At 34.7% G+C, this 21,013-nt stretch overlaps 1 long non-coding RNA gene across 1 annotated transcript in view; it reads left to right on the top strand.

Moving 5' to 3' along the window:
* Window positions 1-21,013, top strand: part of LOC108781153 (uncharacterized) — a 45,158-nt gene that overhangs the window by 13,757 nt on the left and 10,388 nt on the right. The window lies entirely within an intron of this gene.

The following is a 21,013-nucleotide window of genomic DNA, read 5'->3' as shown; positions in this document are numbered from 1 at the left end:
AACGATGTTGTGAGCGTTGGTTATTATTAGTTTTGAACTTGGCGAAGTTAAGAAAAGAAATTTAATATTATATTATAATGAAAAAGTACGTGGAAAATGTAATCGAGCTCATAAATATCGAAAATTATAATAACGGGGGGTCTGAGAGGTAAACCGCTGACCAAAATTTACTCACGTCTGTCTAGCTGCCCCTCCCCCTCCACTTAACCAAATCTTAATGAATTAATTATATAGTAATACATTATTAATGCTCTTTCCAGATCCGCAAGCAAAAATTTTTGCGCTTATTCCGTTTAGCTAAAAAAAATTTTTTGTGAGGGAAATGAGTAAGCAATCAGTCAGCCTCCCTAACTTGTTAAAAACAATTGATTTAAAAAAATTGAATACACAGGATTTAATTTTAACCGACATAGGGATGAATGCGGCTATGAATTCCCTCCAAGAGGGAAGTACCTTAAGAGATAGCGCATAAATCCTATGTATTCAATTTTCCAAATCGATTGTTTTTATCAGGTGAGAGGAGAGGGCTGACTGACTGCCTACTCGGTCCCTTCCCCACAAAGATTTTTAGCTAAAACGGAATGAACACAAAATTTTTTGCACTGATCTAATATTATACAATAACTATAATTATTTCTAATCGATCATTTTGGATCATTTCAAATGACAAGAAACGGAGCTTATCATAGTTAAAGCCATAAGACGAAAACTCAAAATATGTTTATATTTTGAACAGCTTTTCATGAAAATAGTGGCAGTATTATGTGCAGCTTGTTACATAGATATTAAAAATATCTTCTAGTATTCTCCGCAAATTGACGAGGGACAAATCGAAGACATTATCATTTGGCAAAACTATCTGCGATCAAAATGAGTTATTAGTTTTCTCATACGCAGCATCGGCAATATCAATACCAAGAAAGTTGGAACATCTCCAAAATTCTGCCGCTCTGTCATCTGACTTTGCGACGGTTGTATTATCGGCGAGCTCGTAAATGTGAGATGAAACCGTGGAATGTTTTGCAATCTCGGGAAAGAAGAAAATCGAGACTATGTGAAAATGGAAGCATAATTTCGTATACATAAGTATATAAAAAATTATGTTATAAAGCTATAAGTGTTTATTATTCGTACGAACTTTGAAACGCGGATAATGAAAGTTACTTTATATATTTCGCGAATCGGGGTAAAAAGAAATATTACAAGCTTTTGATAGTGCCGTTACTTGCGCGCGATGACGAATCTAAGTATTCAAACTGCCAACAAGATGAAAGCTTAAAGCACTAGTGTTTGAATAGAGCACAAGAGGATTGCAAATGCAGCCTCCTCGTCGGAATGTTTTCTACACGGCTCACGTTGGTACGTGAGCTACGGCTTTCGTAGTTCAACCAACAACGCCTGATAATATCGTACATAGACGGAATAATAGACGGACGTTCAAAAGAAGCAAATGTTCTTAATGAGAACGCTGCGCACGGTCACCGTATGTGTTCTGTGCGCAATGAAAGTACTGCATTCGCGAGAACTTAGTGAATGGAAACATACAGCTTTTTATCCACGCAATCGTACGCGAGAACGGCTTATAAAACGCACTTGCTAAAACGAAAGGATCATAAGATAAATCCTCCTAATTCTTCAATAACTATACACATCAGTTGCGGAGTGTATTTCTGGCTTCGCTTCAAATTACGAACCGCGATTGTGATCCTTAAAACAATTTTACTGACAAGTGCGACATTAATGGACATCAGTCTGAATATTTTTCGTCAGTTTTTTTTTAAGTAGAATTAGACACAAAGATCTCGTAAATTTATATTAAATTAGGAAATTATGGTGAAAACAGTGCCATCAGAGATTAAATTTTTATCGATTGAATAATTAATTAACGTCGCGAAGAGAACCGTAGCAAAACAGCGCGATGTCGATGTTACGTCGCCGTGCGATGCACGTCTACGAAGCTCGCGCCACGTGCGAGCCAGCTTCGAGTAACAGCCAAGCGAAAGAAGATGTGGGAACATTATGTCCTCTATTCCGCGCTCGCGCAACGTTCTGTATTATGATGCTCCTCGGGGGATAAACGTTAAATCCTGCCCCGCCCCCCGCTTCACATCCTCTTCTTCATAATTCTCGGAAAGATGCTTGTTCCCGGGAGTTTACGGTGCACCTATAAATTCCCGAGCGAGCTTTAACGAACGAGGCCGGCACGCGTTAAGACGAGAAAGAGCCAGGGCTTAACGTTGGACCGCTGCCGGCCTTCCAGTTTAAGCGCGCTGCGTATATTCAGCCGTTTCTCGAAAGGATTTAGCCTTGAACTGGATCATCGAGGTCATCGCGCAGGACTTTCATCGAACGTTCCGTGCGTAGACACGAGCGGAATTGCAAATTGCGGTGTGCCTGCGTGTTATTGGCGTTAGAAATGTGACATATGTATTTTACCGCAGACTATTAGAGCGTTTGAGTAATGGGAGCATTCTCGGAACGGCGCCTTGTGTCAATCAGTGATTAATTATTACGCACACCGAAAAAAAGGGATTAGCAATAAAAGCTAACATACAGGATGTCCGGAATATAAATGTCAAACTAAGAAAAAAACGTTTTGTAGGGAAATGCTCGTTCTCGCTTTATTTCGGAGAAAATTGCAAAAAGGATAAAACGTAGATTTTGTTTTTGTATCTCTTATTACTTATTCATGTTGTATTTATTCACTTGCTTAATGTAGATATTGTTTAAAAATTAATACGGACTGCTCGTATTGCAACCAAATACTGATCTGGCGATACATACTTAGTGCACTGCAGCTTCGATTCGATTTCTCAATTGTTCTCTTGAGTTGATTGATATTGGCTGTGTTTAGCGGAAAGTAGCCTTTTGTAACTGTTGTAACATTTTTCAATACGATTGGTTCCTTATGGATCTAAAATGTATAAACCAATCGTATTGAAGAATTTTACAACAGTTGCAAAGCTGCTTTTTCTGCTGAACGCAGCCAATGTGTGTGAAGCTGGCGTATTATTTCGTGGAAACTCATTTAATATATTGAGCTTAACTCTCAATATCTTATCCGTACAATAAGTACCATAAATCTCACTATCGGAAATCGGCCAGCGTTTCACACATTTCCTGAAAAGTTAATTTTTGTAGAAAAATATCATAAAAAATTGAAAAAATAACATTATTTATCGCCAGAACTCTTCCTAAAAATCATTTAGAACTATGTATTTTAAAATCCTACAAAAATCTGTGGTTAAAATTTCCGGAGGACAAAGTGAGACGCTGCGTGAATCTGGTGTCTCGGTTTGTTTTTTCGCTTTTTTTCGCTTAAATCAGCTGTGTTTTTGATTTTGGTTCTCACGCACCGCAAACTGCATTCTATTATAGTTTCTTTTTTCGAGTAATGAATAATAAAGATAGAATAAAACTTACTTGAGCGCAGAAATTAAAAGTAGTCTTGATAATTAGACTATTTGTCATGCATTTATAATTATAAAAGTAATAGAAAATAGACATCTAAATATTTCCTGTGCTTTTCACACATTGAATTTATTTTATATATGCAAGTGCTGAATGTGTGGAATAAGGTGATTAGAGTGTTGGTGAATTAATTACAGATATAAACCAATTTCTGTTAAATAATGTAAATTATTTATAGCCAGGTTCGTAGGTTGAGATAAATCTATATAATAATGTGCACAATTTCAATAATTTTGCTTAATACGTGTAATATGAATGAAATAGTTCAAATAGCCGAGTGAACAGATCATGAAATAGTTTGATAATTTATTAAATCATGTTGTTAATAAGTCATTTTAGCATTTATAACAATGTCTGGACATTATGTTGCTTAGAAAATTAAATTAAACGATGTGGAAATTTTAATTTTTTAATAAAAAGAATAGAAAATATTTGTTAAGAAAGTGTAGCATTTACAGCTTTGATTATCGTTGCTCTACTGTGGAAATAAAATTAGTAAAGTTTTGCTAATCTAATTACGTATTACACTTTTTTGAACTTATGACAAAGAGAAATAAGTGTAATCCCGTTGTACAAATAAATATTATTAATAACATCGAGCTATTTGTTCCACAAGATAAAGCAACCAGTAATGCCTCGCTGCGCCGCGTCACATTAACTTGCCATTTTTTTTTCGTACTTATTATTCCCTCCGCTACCTGCTCCTTTCATTTCGCTTACGTCAATTCCGAATTCAACGTAGGCGTGCCTCTATTGTATGTGTATTACGAATGCACGGTACAAACGGTACACATGTAAATTCGCGAGTCAGCTATAAGGAGATACGTTGTGTAAGCGCATATCAAATTAAAAAGGAGAAAGTCGACTCATTGTCTGTATAGAAGATGAGCGGACATATTTGCGAAAAAATGCGGCTGTTTCAAAATTGCATTGTTTTAATTAAGCAATTGAAAGAAATTGATCTCTGTGAAGTTAGCCACTCATTTTTGAACTTTTGAAAAAATAAATAGTTTTGTCTCCCGCGCGAAGAGTTCTACAGTTTCTCAGACGATTTTAGAAATAGTTGATTTCATTGATTAAAGCGGTTAAAACCATTTGAAATACCGGGCAGGTTGGGGGAGGACAGACAAAACTTCACGATTCTAGAGTTTTGAAAAGCTATTACTTCTTTATCTTTTATTTTAAAACTTTGATCCATATAGAATTCTTTGGGGAGCTGTCGAAACTCTAAAAAGAGAATGCTAGATTTCCGAAAAAATTTTTGTAAATTAAAAAAAAATGTTCTGGATACCTAATATTCCGTTACAAATTCTAATAGTCCTTCCCCCCCCTCCTCCGAAGAATTGTAACGATTATCTTTAATGATCTAATTGCTGAGATCAAAAACAAAAAAGTCCTGACGCTTTGAAGATTTCAAATTTGAATTTTTCCAAGTGCGCAAAAGTAAAAAATTCTTTTCAAAAATTTAGTGTTCTGACGACTCCAAACCTGTGAAGAGCTCTAACAATTTTTTACGAAAATTGTATGAAGGTTAGCTGCCTTCTCATGTAGTGGATACTATATTTTATTGCGAGAAGTCATTCCCTTATGGTGGATTTCTCTCGAAATTTAATGAATGACGTTATCGTCCCCTTTGCGTCGTCGGTTCGTTCTTTTTATCGCGCTCTTCTCCGCTGGTCAGGAATAAACGAGCACGTTTCTTCGAGACAAAGACGCACTGCACATAGGAAGATATCCGAGACTATCACGGTCAGAAATAACGTTTCCTCAGGACGGAATTGTCTCCGCTATATATCAGTCTCGTTGACAATAAAACAGCGACTTGATATTCGCGCACGCCATTTCCAAGACGCATTGAGTGCATCGAGAGACGTTCGATTTCCACGACAAGGCGAAATATCCGGTCGACCTGGCCGCCGTCAAACGATATTCCACTGCTATATTTTTAGTATAGTGTATGGCAAACTCCGAGCATGGCTCTTCCATTCTTTCTCTCGTTTTTTCGCTGTAGATTTGCGACAATCTCGCGATCGACATATCGGCGGTTTCCTCGCGGCTCATTGAGTCTAGGAAATGCCTCCGCGGTGTCTACGAATAAAAACCGGCGAAGTGGCAAGGGATACAAAAGAGTCGTTTGCTCTTTCTTTCTCTTTCTCCTCTCCTTACCTTCTCTCTTCCTTTTTCTATGTAGGTAAGGCAGTTGCACACTTCCATACCACGTTTTATAATCGCTGCTGTACACAAAATTGTACCTATTTCTTTCTCATATATTACACTTTTTTTTCCTTACACAGATACTTCGACAACTTAAAAATAGAGTTCTCCTGTAAAGTGTACGGACAACGATAAATAACAATTATATTGTAAACAAGTGACAGTAAAAAGTTTTTAAATTTTAGTTTGTGGCGATTATATCACCACAACTCTGTTAGCCAAATGCGAGGAACAGGATATTTAACTCTGACAAATTCTTTTATCGTTTCTTTGTATCGTTCACGCACTTAAAGCGAAATAGAATGGTTGTATAACGCATTTATAATCATATACGAAATTACATAAACGATCGCGGTAAGAGGAATAAAAATTTTAAATTCATAATCTGGATATAAAATTAGCTTCCTTTTGTACTTTTTCTTTTAGCTTTTCAACTGTTATAAAGTTGTTACGTCATAAGATTATCATGAGTTATTTAAGAAAGAAATGTCAAGTTCTTTTAAATCAATCTCGTAATCTAATTTCTTACTCCTTAGCTTATATAAAAAAGAGAACAATTTGTGTCAATTTAAAATATTTCGTAGTAATTTCTTTCGGGTGAATCAATTTAAGCATCCGAAAGAAATTACTACTTTAGGGTTCAGAGTGCTTACGTGTTCTGTCGATAATTAAGGTGAACTTAAGGTAAAAGTTCAAGCATATGTTTCTGACGAGTTCTGATAAAAATCAATAGTTACATATTCAGGGAATCGGGGAAAGACGAAGCTAATTATTTAAGAATCTGTCGCGAAAAGTAAAGAAAGATCCGCTGCTGTTATTTATCTTCTCTATAGAAACCAATAATCTTTTATCGTCTGTATGTCTAATTTATTCAACGTCGAATATTGTTACTTTCTGAGATAGCCGATTCATTCCTTTTTATTTTCCATTATCGATAACGACTAGAATTCTTCGAGCAATTATTACTTATACCTTAAGAAGGCATTGTTATTCTTTTTATCAATCACAAACACAAAGCATTTACAAGTTGTTATTATAGTTTGTTTGAACCATTATATTTTTTTACCAATAAAGTAAGATTGACTAATGATCCATCTTATTTTCTCGCATTTTGAGATAAAAAATTGTAACATATATTTTACATTTAAAAATTGAGAGATTCTTTGTAAAAATAAACTATTTTTTTAAACAGTCTCTGTTTAGTTATTTTTGCAAAATAACTGTATAACAATTGATGATAAATATTGTCTTATAAAATTCATTTAAAGAAAATCTTAATTTTGCAACAATTACGTTCAATTGATCACGTTAATATATTCCTGCTCATGATATTGAGCTCCTCACATCCCGATTTATAGATTTCTCTCTCTATTCCGAACTTTTTATTTTCAATATACGCGAGGCAATCAAATACGAACGGCACATCGCCAGTATTTTATTTATTCGCAAAAATTTAACATTTGTCGTTAATATTGGAACGCCGAGAGTGGTTCACCTTTCATTCGTGCCGTTCGTTTCTTCCGAAGATTTGCGTAATCGGGCTGTGAAACGGTATCTCTCGAGTTCTATCTCCCACGGTTGGTTGAAACTAGGAAGTGTCGTTTCACTTCCGTGCTGCATCGATAAAACCAATTCTCGGGACGATACACGTACACATTTGCACATACATACATATACGCACACACACACATAGACACATACGTATATATATATGAAATTGTTCAATCGTTTTCGCAAAAACGGGGTCTCGTTCATCGAGTATAGGTATATAACGAATCCGCCACAGAGAGTGAGGTCAGAGTTCGAATTGTCTCCCTTCCCTTCTCTTTTCCCTCTCTCGTTTATCCGGTCCATTGATTTTGCATGCGAAACGTCGCCTCGCGTGACAGAGCCTGGCTGGTGGACTGCATTGGCAGATATAGGACGATGAAGATAGTTTATTCGCCTCGCATGTCGGCGGATAGTTACAAGCCGCGTGAGGCAGGCATACAACTCGCGGTTTTCCGCGACTTTACTACTCAAATAATAATACGCCCGAGGTAACATTAATCAGAATTATCGGAAATGTGCCGACTGTACTTGCGAACAGTTTGTGTAACAGAAGTCCGCATTCCGTTACACAACGCGACTATCTTTCGTGATTATCTTTAGTCTTTTTAAAAAATAGTCTTTTTAAAAAAGATCGCAAAAACGTCATTGTTTTATTAAATAAAATTAGAAGAATCGGTAACTCTCTCTCTCTTTCTCTTTCTTATAATAAAATTAATAAATAATTTTATACATAAAAATTAAAATGCTATATTCACAATTCATTTGCAGATTTTGTAGAAGCAACAAAAGAAGTTGATAGAAAACAAATGTTGCGTTTGAGCAGATTTTAAATCTACAACGAGATGTACCGTTATAATATCCGTGGAGTCACTCGGTTCGTAATTTATCTTGTTATTTCTGGTATTGTTTTATTTTTCTCGTCATCTCTCAGAATTCATTAGATTGGCGGTCGCCACGTCTCTAATCGTGGTCACGGTCGAGTTGGTAACTGACTTACAGATGAACAGTTATGTTTCTGCCCGTAGCAGAGGGTAGTACGCGGAAATGTTCCTTTCAGCCGTTTCAGGAAGTAAGGATAAAGAATAGGGGGTGCGGTGGCGCAGACTTGCCGTGAAAAGGAGAAACACGGAATGTGTGGGATCAGAATGGACGGTCGTAGATTAAACCATGCCGGTAAAGATAAGGGCCACCGAAGGGTCGACAGGAGAGTATATTCTCTTCCTCGTTCGTAACCATTGGGCTGCTCCTGTATAACCGCGTCCCTTCCGCCATTTCGACGTCTTTCGGTAAAATTTCTATGTACACGGGCACAGGTAGTGCTTGCTACTGATGCAACTGTCAGAAGATAAATGACGGATTATATTGTCGGCTGCCAAAGGAGAGCGCAAACGTATCATCGAAAATTTTAAATAAACTAGTCGCTGCTTCTTAGAATCCATTTCTGCGAAAAGCGAATACAAACGTTTATCTACACGGGTGCATGGAATATTATAAAGCTGCAGCTTAAAATTTTTATAGAATAGGATACTCTGATTCCATTATTCGCATAAACTTGGCTGTATAATAGCTCTATTGTATTATCGAAGTTTGTGAGATTCGAAAATCTCGTCGAGTCCGTTTCATTCGATTCATTTATGTACCAGTGGGTCGTGCCGCGCGTTCGATTAAAATATTTATTACTTGCGAAAACTTGGACTACTAGAAAATTTGGATTTTTCTAAGGAATTTTATACTACCTTGATCTCAGCGATTCTAGCAATTCTAGAAACATTTTGAGACCAAAATGAACCCGGCAATTAATTGCTTTAATGTACTTTATTCTTGTACGCGAGCCAGCACAGCCACATTGTGAGTCGAATTTTTTGTCATAAACGGTGAATAAAAAAATCGAGAATAGAGCAAAAAATTAGCAAAAAAATAGCCCTTCAAGAATATGTACTTGATTTTTCAGTTGCTGCTATTTTTCTTTGTGGCTGTGCTAACTTTAGTCTTAAGCTAGCACAGCCATGGGTTTTAACGAATCGGCTGGAGCAAAAAAATCGGGAATAGAAAATAGCAAGAAAATGTGTTATTGGTCGCGTTTGATTCTGCTGAAGTGGCTGTGCCAGTTTAATAGACGTTTGTAATTTTTTATAACTATTAAGATCTTATTAAAGTTTGAAAAGTTATAAATAATTGCAACATTGTGATCATCAGATGGAGTCATTTCGGCTCTTTAAAGTCGCGTTTGTAGGCGTAGGTGGGATGATTTGAACTCGGATATACAGATCGTGAGTTAATCGCACCGAGCGGCAAGCCATTCGATGCCTTAGGGGTTTTGGATATGAGTATACAAATTCATATGGAATTATTTAAACACAATAAATGTCTAGGTTGATTGCTTATGGCTTTTATTTCCGATTGGTTGTGTGTTATATTACGATCTTAAAGATACTGTATTTGATATAATAAATTTTATTTTTAAAGTAGAGTCGTATGAATAAAGGAAAAAGAATAATTTAAAAAACTTAAATCATAATTAAATTTATTTTAAACTTGCATCTGGAAAATACTTAAATTTTCTAAAAGTTTGAATAAGAGTCTGAAAGATCAGGAACTCTTCAAAGAATTATTTATAATATTTGAATAAACACTCTTTTATAAAAACTTTTTTCTTATTTTATAATGAGAATTAAAGGAAAGTCGAGGAATCGCGATTAAATATTGATTGTCGCGCCCATTCTATTGAGCATTGTTATATTGACAAATATAGGATGAAGAGAACTTTTTTCTTTTTTCTTCTTTATCGAAACGTTTCGCGGTAAGGGATCGTTGATGAGTATTAATCCGCGTCGAGTGCGACAAAACTCGCGATTTGACATCGATAGCAGCTGCCGCAGTGCAGCGGTGAGAAGATTTGTCAGTGAAAGAGTTCGCGATGCGAGTGACCGGGACAGTAGTTCTTTCAGATAAGCAAAAGGAAGTCGGGAACAAAGGACGTGATGAAGTAGAAACCATATCGAGAGTTTGTGGCGAACAAAGCGTGGCCGAACTCCAGGAGTGAGATTAAATTGAGTGACAAGGCGATTCGCGCGTTACAAGATATTCTCTGCCGGTCATGAGTAGCATAATGCACTGTACCGGAGAACGGGTTGCAGACTAGATTATTCCACGATACGCGCGCGTATATTGTACAATGAAAACAATGCTCACAGAAGCAACGATCCTTTTGATAAAACGGTGACAACAGCGCAACGTTGTAGCTTCCACTGAACTTGTCACAGATGTATTTACAATATATAGTATAGTTAAATCGCTGAAGGCATTGCGGGTGTACAGATTTGGGACATTACATTGGGCATTACTTAAAAGAATTATGTATTATAATATAATAAGCGGTCTAATAAGAGGTTATGCATTACTAGGGTGTTAATAAAATTGGGCATTACATGGGTATTATTCGCTGTTCAGGCATTATTTGGACATTACTGGGAATTAGTAGGCATTGGTGTGCAGAATTTTGATCAGCGATATACCCCTTGGTTAAATCTCTGTTGTCTACCTTAACCCTTAATATCATTCAGGTAACAATATTTCTATTAGGACACGTCACGTTGTATCTGCGTTGCTTTATGATAAAAGTAAAAAGAATATACACTATCGAGAAAGATCTATAAAAGAAGAAGACCAAACATGAAACGTATGGATGATGAAAGAAGAAACTGAGGTAAAAAGTGGAATTAAGTCGGTAGACGATCTTGAGAAAAATCCGATATTGGCCGCGACGAGGACGATTGCGTGGAGTTCGAAAAGAAAAAAGTAAGGAAAGGATAGGAACAGGGAGAGCGTAACGAACGCGAGCAGAAATAGGACACGTTCTATTCGGGGGTCAGAAGATTGAACGTCTTATAAGTTAGCGGAACAAAGTGAGCGGAATCGAATTTAACATTTTTATTTGTTACTAACAAGTTGCCAAAGAAAAAAATTTGTTGCTCTATTAGTTTTTTTGTTTAAATAATGTTCCGCTAAAAGAAGATTAAGTTAACGGAACGATATACATAGAATAAAGCCGATTGACGTAAAATTAAACGTAGGAACTTGTTGCTCATTTGTTGCTGTCGAAATATCGAAGTTACGAAAACTTATAAGACGTGTAGATTAAACTGGGTATAACAGTAAGGGCCGACGTTGAGTACGTTCTACGGTTGCAACGCATGTATCATTTTATCCTTGTTTGATAACAAGAATGGCGGCGATTTCAACCAGCAAATATACATATGTGCGTGTGTGTATATACTTGCTGTAGCTTTGGAAGGTACGAATTTAAGCTTGGTTCGAAACCGAGATTGAATCGAGCCGTCGCAAAAGGATCGAGATGTCGCGTAGGGAGTTTGTACGAGAAGTCGCCATAGTGACGCCCTAGAATCAGGACTCCCCTTCATTTTGTTCCTACTCTCTCGTTGTCGTCTTAGCTCGTGATCCTATAGCTTTCCCTTTGCCATAATATTATTTGGATGATACAGACGAATCGTTTACCGATTCGACAGCAATGCGCTTTACGAATGCCGCGCGAGGGAGACCTTATAATCTTGCGCCTCTAAGCGCTTTGATCTCGCGCGTTAATAGATGCGATTAAGGGGAAACTTCATTAGCTAGCTAGCCAGTCGACGGTTCTTTGTCAAACGCGCATTTTCAGACACTAGAAATTTCAGCATTTCCCAATGGTGTTGAAGCTACAGGATTAAAGATACGTATATTACAGAATTCAACGAAACAGAATAGTGACGTGAAAATTTTAATAGTACAATGTTATAGTCGAGTGACAAGGAGAAACATTTTTTTATATATTAAAGAATAAAATTATATTAAATTAAAGTGAGATAAATGTAATGGAATATACGTACATTAACATTTCTCCATGTAATTCATTATATTTTTGATTGACTTTGAACAACAAAACAAATTGAATTAATTAAAATTCGAATTACTTGAATAATATTGTTGCGTATAATGTTAAACGTATATGATTACATGTTTTTTTTTTTTACTCTTGTCTACTAGCGATCATTGTCCTTTAACCCATTTAATTAGACACGTTTTTATATTATAAATTGTTCTCAAACGCAATAACAAGGATATAAGAAACTTAACGCCATACTAAGACGGGTTAGTTTACAAGACAGTTTTACGTTTATATATACTCGCACTCTCGCCGTCTCGACTATCGAGCTAACGCACGTCGATTTCTCTTGCAATTCAATGCGATGACCCCTCTGAATTCTGCTTGTCAGCTTTTCGTACTGCAGTAGTCTCGAATTTGTGCGTACAAATGTACGAACGCATCATTGCGCGTTAAATTATGTATACAGCTTTACTCATATAGCGTCATTCAGCGTTAATGAGGATATAAATTAGTAATTAAATGACAAGGCGTACTTATTCAGCGAACATGACGTTAATCGCGATAGATTACCATAACAAAAGTGCCCATTGGCCCAATTAACGAGTCATCGAGGTTGTACTGAAGTATCCACACGTCCACATATCCTGAAATAATGTGTCTATTAATATTGGAAATTTTGATCATTACTTTATTTAAAGTCATGCAACTAACTCTTATTCTTCGAGAAATTATTTAAAAATGAATTTTTTGCTTTTTTATTTATAGTCTTTCATCTTATATATGAAGTTTTTTTTTACCTATCTTTATTAACTAATTATAGATATTTCAATACAACATGAGTTAATTAATATTATTAATATAATATTGTTTAAACTAAAGTTCTCTTCTCTCTCTCTCTCTCTCTCTCTCTCTCTCTCTCTCTCTCTCTCTCGATAATAACGACGCGCAATTATATTTATGAGATAAATTTATTTAAAGCATACATAATATAAATGTATTAGTTTAACATTTAGCTTTGACCGAAAGTGGCGTTTCTCGTATTTAGTTGATGTACTCACACAAACGATCTTATTATAATATTTTGTTCATTAAATAAGAAATCGGTCAAGGTTTATCTTCATTTTATTTGTTTTATCGCGCTCGAATAATAATAATCGATAAAATATAATCAAGCGATTAATGTGACCGAGATTCTTTCAATTAACTTTAAAGCGAGTACCTCATTTATTCTTGATGAGTTCGTGATATAAATTTTATTTAGAAAATTATTTTAATTATTAATTTATAGGGGGTTTCACATTGATATACATATATTTTATCGATATAAATAATAATATATAATAATAACGATAATAAAAATAAATCGAATAAATATAGAAATAATTTAACGTACAATGGAGATAGACTTTTAGAATCTATAAAGAGAGAAAAGAAAGTGTTTTATTTGCAATGGTACACAGAAAAATGTTATGATTAAGCCAACAAAACGTCTAACCAGAATGACATTTTGTAAAAAAAAAAAACAATTTCTTATAATAACCACAAAATGGTATTCTGATTCGGTTTTTTTTGTTGGTATAACCAAAACATTTCTCTCGGTAAAAATAAAATTTTGTTTTCAATTTAACGACGCAGTTGAAAAAACGATGTGGAGATCCGACATTTCTATAAATAAGAAAATAGCAATAAGAAAATAGTAATATTTATTACAGTATAATATTTATTTTTGATTGCAAATGGAAGCAGAAAAATATCGAGAGAGGGTAAACGCTAAGTCTAATAAAACGTTCATATCGTATATCTGAAAATAATGCTTATATGATACATAACCGATGTTACGACTAACAAAAATGACGTCGCGTAAATTACGAAACTGTTTATGACAGCTGCTCGACTAGGAGTTTGTGTGTTTGGAGAAGCGAAAACTTGATGATAATTATTATTCCATTGCGATGCTGTCAGGACTCTTTCTAATATTAATTAAGCATAAAAGTAACAACGCGTAAACGGCAATTCATGTAGGCTCTCGGAAGGCAAATTGAGATCCGCGATATGAATGGGTAGAAAAGAAGAGAAAGAAAGAGATCGTTAGTTATATCTGATAATGAATCACAAGACAATTTAAACTTTTCCACGAATATCTATTTATTTATTCCGCCCGTGTTGCATATTCAAATGACGTCGCCATGCGAGAAAGCATTTTCCGATACGAGGAAAGATGCGTCCGCAGAAAACTACAGACGGCTTGCGGTTTATTAGAAGTCGTTAACCTGCTTTCTCAGCCGAGCTGCTGCGTCGTGGAAATGCTGCTCCGCGTGCACGTTGCATAACACGCAACGCTGGCAAATAGATAGATTTAAAAAAAATCTGGGGATTCTAACCAGGGATTTTTATCTTATTTCGCCATTCCTCTCGAGATTTACACCGCGCATAAAGCCTCAATAACTGAGAAGAGTATGGCTGCATTCCCTCTCTCTAGACGCGAAGCTATTATTTTTGAGACGTAAAATTCGTAAAAATAGAGATGGAGACTTGGAAAGTATTGCAATAAAATATTTCGTTTACTCGCCTCGATCATGTAAATTGTAAATCAATCTATTTCTCGGATGACAGCACACGATGCTTGTATTAATAATTAATAACATTGTGTTATATATTTTTAATTATAATAATATATTTGATCACACACGCCGAGTGCGGTTTAAGTAATAATTAATTAATGACTTAATATACAATATAATTACAATCAATACGCTTAGTTACATAGCGAAAGAAAAAGCAAATGTGCTTTATACGTAAATACATGTTTTTATACAACATCTGCTTGACGTATTTTTCGTTATCTTTACGTAACAATGAAACTTTCTTTATCAACTAAAATTGATAATATGCAACGGTTGTTACGAACGAAATTCGCTAGTACAGTCTGGAATATAGAATTATGGGACTCTATGGGATACGAACAGGATCAATGGGAGGGTCGCGAGAGAATTTATTTTCCACTGGGAATCTGCTTAAGACTATCATTTTCGTAATGCTAAGCTGGATTTAGAAAAGCTCCTCGTGTTGGAAAAGCCACCGTTGCTGATATTATTTAATTACATAATATGTCGTTTGAAGAACTTCTGATTAATAAATTCGTTTTTGATTGTCCATTACTTGTACTGCAATAACTGGATGAATAAGGAGGCCATATCGCTATTAAGGACAATTGTAAAAAAATTAATTATTGGAACCAAATTGTAAAATTATTTAAATTTTTATGTAGGTCTGATTTAACGACTGTTTTTATTTTTTATTTGAAAAAGATAAATTTATTTTAATCGTGATTCGATTATAAAATTTTAATTGGGAGATAGTATCTAGAAATCTATAGAACAAATGGTAATGAAATTGCCGTTTTATAATTAGTGCAGATCACTTTGAAGTATGGTTAATTAAGAGCTATCTTTTATTTTGTAGATGAAATCGTTGAATTAAATGCGATAATGGAAGTTCGTTTTGGCAGACAAAAACTTCATTGGCAAAGATGTATATAATTAATATAGATCGCCAAATGATGAAACGAAATAAAAAATCGTTAACACGTGCGCGGTTTGAAATGCGTAAACGGCCGTTTAAACAATCATTCATCATTAATTTGTAACTTAAATTTTTTATAATATTGTTCTTATAATTAATTGTACATATTATTAGTATTTACTAATATTGGAAATGGTTCAAGTTTTTGTGTGACTCAGGACTCTACATGTAGTGTGTAATATTCTATTGAGACAACTAGTAATAAAATAGCATTAATACGTTAATGTTCTCTATTTCATGAAGGTTCCAGGTATTGAAGATAGATAGCTAAAAAGACATTAAATTGTAAAAATCATCAGTTAGACCGAGAACAATTTATTTTTTCGAGACAGCTAAAGATCAACAACATTTTAGTTTTCTACGACTAATTTGATAAACGAGTTGGGTTGACCAAGTCTCGATCATTAGTTTCTACGAGAGGAAGAGAGCAATTTCTTTCTGAGCATCGAAAGCAACCTTCTGATCACATTCGAGGCAGGCTTCAGGATATTCTACGTTCGTAATTGAATCAAGGAATTGCTGGCGGTAATTTTTAACTTCGACGGTTACCTTTTTCTTTTCCTCTTTCGTTTTTTCTTCGTTTTACGCTGGTAGACTAATCAGCTGCTGATGGTCGGTCGCTTCTACGTCATTTCATTTCTTATTTGGACTGTCTCAATATTATAATAATTATTGATGCATTCGTTCATTAATGACAGTGATCCTCGAATTTACTGTCGAATATCTTCATCTTCTCTCGCGAATTTTCAACGTTTTCGGTCATTCGTTCTCTTTGCCTCCTTATGCGTCCTGGCGACTCCTCGACATAAGACGACGCGACTCGGCGCCGACTTGTGAATAGCCATCGCGGTTCAACGAACTCGCTGATGAGAGAGAACTTCAACCCTTTGTTCCATTGACGGGTGTTTTGTACAGAAGTACAATGAAACTTGAAATTATCAAATGCGGGTCCGACTTCGCATGCGGATTAAAATTGCTGATATATTAAGGATCATTGAATTACATCGGTCTCTCGAGGATAAGAAAAAAAATTTTTATTTTCCAATTATCAGACCATTTTCTATATGCATACATCAAAAAAGATATTAGTTATATCTTTCGAAGAAAACATAGCCAATTACTGAAACTCCCATATAATATTCACGTGATTGTGCTATTAGTTGTTTGATTTCTATGTGATTGACAAATGGTATACATACGTTTCAAATATAATTCCTTGTTATACTAATAATAATAACAATATTCTAGAAAATAATTTTTATTTTTTGAAAATATAAACAAACAATCTCGCGATATGCATGATATGATACTTACTAAACGATCGACATTATATCTATGTTTTAGATTTTAAGATTATATATTTTGCGCACTGTTAACAGCGTTGACTCTTAATAGCCTTTTATGTTTTTTACTTAATTTTTTGTAATTGTTTTGAAACATACAAGAGTCTGTAATTCAATTATATCATTAATTTATTAATTTTTTATGATACTTACTATTGTTGTACACAATGAATTAACTAACCAGTTTCAGAGATTCAAGACGAAGTTTGAAGTGTTAACTATCATACAATTTACGATGATTGTATATTTCTTATTTTGCTAGAGTACAACATATATCGTATTTCTTATCAATTTGGTGTATGTTGCTTTTTTATTTTGCTCTTTCTTTCCCTTCTGGTAGATCTCATCAATTTTATTATCTGAAACTGAAGATTATAACAAAATACGTATCGCGCGTACACCACACACACGTGTAACTAACGAAATATAAGATGAAACCTAGCCTACCTTCTCGCTTATCCGTTGAAATGGTGCTTGGGGTGCGCTTGATTCTTACTTTAAGTGTTAGGGTCGTGTAATAAATGATGACGCAGGCTTTTTGTCGTTCCTTCGTCTTCATTTTTTTGGAAATCGTCTCGACTTGTTCTGCGTCTATATGTTGTGGGTGAAGAATTTTACACAGCTGTTTTTTTTTTCTGCTGAACGAAGCTATTGTTTAATACGAGAGAAATGAGAGAAATTATTATTACACTCTAATATATTGCAATAGTATCGTCCGCATTTATATACGTTTACATTGCATCTGCAATTTCTCCATTTTCCCCCTATCTCATTACAAGATACACAACACATTAAAGGATTAATTCGTCTATATTTTTCTCAGGTATTATTTATGATTTCAAGTTTAAATAATTATAATAGGATAATTTATAGCTTTATTATCTTTCGTATCATTATTTTCGAGAAAGAACATTTTCGCAAACATTTCTTTAATTTAAATCTGGGTAAAAGAAATTTCGCAGAAAAACTAAATCAGTTTCTTTGATTAATCTCACACGCGCAGGTACGTATTTATGTATAATACGAGCCACATCCCGTGCATATGCAATTATGAGATGACTTGCGGGAAACGCAAGTTTAATATTACATCCGAAATTGGTAAAGAGGGCAAGGAAGAGACTCTTTCGTGGCAGTTATTAAATTTTTGAAACCGCTTCTAGTTTATTTACAGGGGCTGCAGGTAAATTTGAAATGCGCGGTGTTCAGTGTTAGCTTATTCTCACCGAAAATAATTAATTGTTTGCTGGAAACTTTCACACATGAATCTTTACGTTAGTTAAAGGTGTAGGATAATTTCTCGAATGAATAAACATTACTCGGTCTTGTAGAGGTTATGCGAAGAGAAAGAAAGATTGCTTATTTATCTTTAATATTTAATTATTAACGTTGTTAAGAAACATTTATTTAGATATTCGCAAATTAAAATTGAATTCAGAAAAGCTGAATGGTTATAAATAAATGCGTTCTCGTTGTGCATTTATTAAGTGCAATATTAATATCTCGATTTTATCAATCAATACACATATACGTGTAATTCATATGAATAAATCACCATAAAATTAATGAATCGCAATAATTTTTTCAAACACAATATGTCCATTGCGATCATCCTTCCAAATTTCACTGATCGCTTGTGACAGAGGTACTTTGGTACAATGAATTATTTCAGATCTCTTTATTACGTTCTTATTATAAAGTCTTGATATTTTATAAACTTTTATGAATTGCGTAATACGAGTAATTTATGTGGAGTATGATTTTCTTAATCGTACTGAATTTTAAGGGAAAACTGTCTGTTATAATTTTATTTAATGTGAAAACTATTATTCCCTTTATATTCTAAAAAAGAAAAAAGTCTCTTTTGTATTACAGAGAAGAAAAATTTCTACCGAGTAACCGCTCCATTTTTTTTACTTTATTAACTCGTAATAATTATATCTTGTTATGAAATATGATGTTTCTAATCTAAATCCATTTACGATACTTCGAGCGTGTAAACGTGTTGTTTTTAGAAATAAAATCCTTGGCAAACAGAGCGGACCGCTAATCGTAGAATACGGGCTTTCAATTGGAAGTTTTTTTTAACTATTAAAAGGATTAAAGCGCTCAAACGAAACGGACGCGCGGATTCTTCGAAAAAAGAGAAATGTTATTGTCTTTTGCGCTCGTTCTCCACTCTTCCGTCAGCCAGTGGTCACTAGGTCACATCCACCATGACTATTGCAGAGCTTATTCTGGTCACACAGGGGCAGCGGCGATTGTTCTCGATCCTCCCTTTCCTATCCTACCTTGCTCCCTCTGTTCTATTATCTGTTTGTATTCGCATATCTGACCGCGATCATTTGCATTTCCGCTGACGTACCAGAGTGTTCGCAATGGAAACGTTATGTCTCCTCTTGCTTTTTTCTCGCCTCCTCACGACGATTACGCGATCCACTTTTTCGCGCATATATATATATTGTATATACATATATATATATATATATATATGTATAATAATACCGATCGCGTGCAATACGATTGTGAGCGCGAGCACGTTAACGAGCGTATCTCGCGTGTTTACATACTCGTGACTTTGCACGCCATAAATTACGCACGCCGCGTTTCCGCGATCCCCAATCGACTAGCGAGCTCTTTAATGAATTTTACAGATAATCGCGCTTCGTGTAATTAAAAACTGTGAGTACATATACGGGATGCTTTACGTACATTTAATCGGATAGTTTTCAATCATAGACCGAGGCTTTCTCATGAATTCGTAGTCGATGTTTGTTGGTGAGAAATTCAAATGGCATTATATTATGCAAGTTTGATAAATTAATTAAAATTTTTGGAAAGAATACGTTTCTTTCTTTTTTTTTTTTTTAGAAAAGTTGATGCAAATTCAGATTATTTTGTTACTTTGAGATATTTTAGAATTAATTGTTAAAAGCTGTGCAAGCTGTACTTATGGTAGTCTATGGACTAGTAGTTTACCTGAAAAAACAGCGTCGAGTTCTTAATTTTGGACTTAGATGTCTAATTGTTATACGAAAATTTATGTGTATGTGTAATGTGCTTGAGTGAGATATCGATGCAGTGATGTGTCAATGATACGTAATCATCTGTGTGTAAGTGCTATTTTCAATTTAACTAATAATCTTTAGGATCCTCTTAACAAGTGAAATATAGTGCATGCATCAATAAACGAGATGATCGTTCGAAGCGACTCGTGTATCGTATCGATCGTTCCAGATTATATTGTCATGTCGTCTCGTTGTTTTGTCTATAACATTAAAATGAATCGAACCTCATCGAATCGTTTTAACCGTTATCAAATGTAATTGCTGTCATTGTAAAAATAAAGAAGTCGTTTCGTCGTTATGTCGATAAGTTGTATTAAAACTACAATTTTATAGATAAATATCGACAACGTTTCTTCTAGAATGGCAAAAAGAATCAACGTATACATTTGATGTTATTTATTACTAAGTGATTTACTTATTTTTTATTATTGAATTTATAACGTCTGTTACTGAATGCCTTATAGCGTCTGCCTGATAAGTTGCTTGCCTTATATGTGTCTAGGTCTAGACTCTTATTATAGAGACTTTAACGTGACTCGGTGTAACGTGATGCGGGACGCCACGTCGCACCGTGTACGGGTATCTTGCTGTATCTTGCTACACGCACACACTGACGTATGACAATCCCATGTGGAACACACTGCGTACAGGCATTGCTCGCAACTCGTACATTTTACTGCATAAGGTAAAACATATATATATATAAGATCGTTCATGCTTAAAATATCGCAAATAAATTAATTCTCTAATTTTTAAAGTCGGTTTTTCTGTGAATGAAATATTATAGAAAAAAGATTTTATCGTTTAATGTGAATTTATTTTTTCATAAGAAATCCTATTCTTTTTGATTGTACTGCCAATTCAGAAACGCTCTGCATAATTATCCTACGTTTATCATTTTTTAT

This window comes from Cyphomyrmex costatus, unplaced genomic scaffold (assembly GCF_001594065.2).
Source record: "Cyphomyrmex costatus isolate MS0001 unplaced genomic scaffold, Ccosl1.0 scaffold76, whole genome shotgun sequence".
Taxonomy (NCBI): Eukaryota; Metazoa; Arthropoda; class Insecta; order Hymenoptera; family Formicidae; genus Cyphomyrmex; species Cyphomyrmex costatus.
The sequence above is the reverse complement of the archived record's forward strand: the minus strand, read 5'-3'. Positions and strand labels throughout refer to the sequence as shown.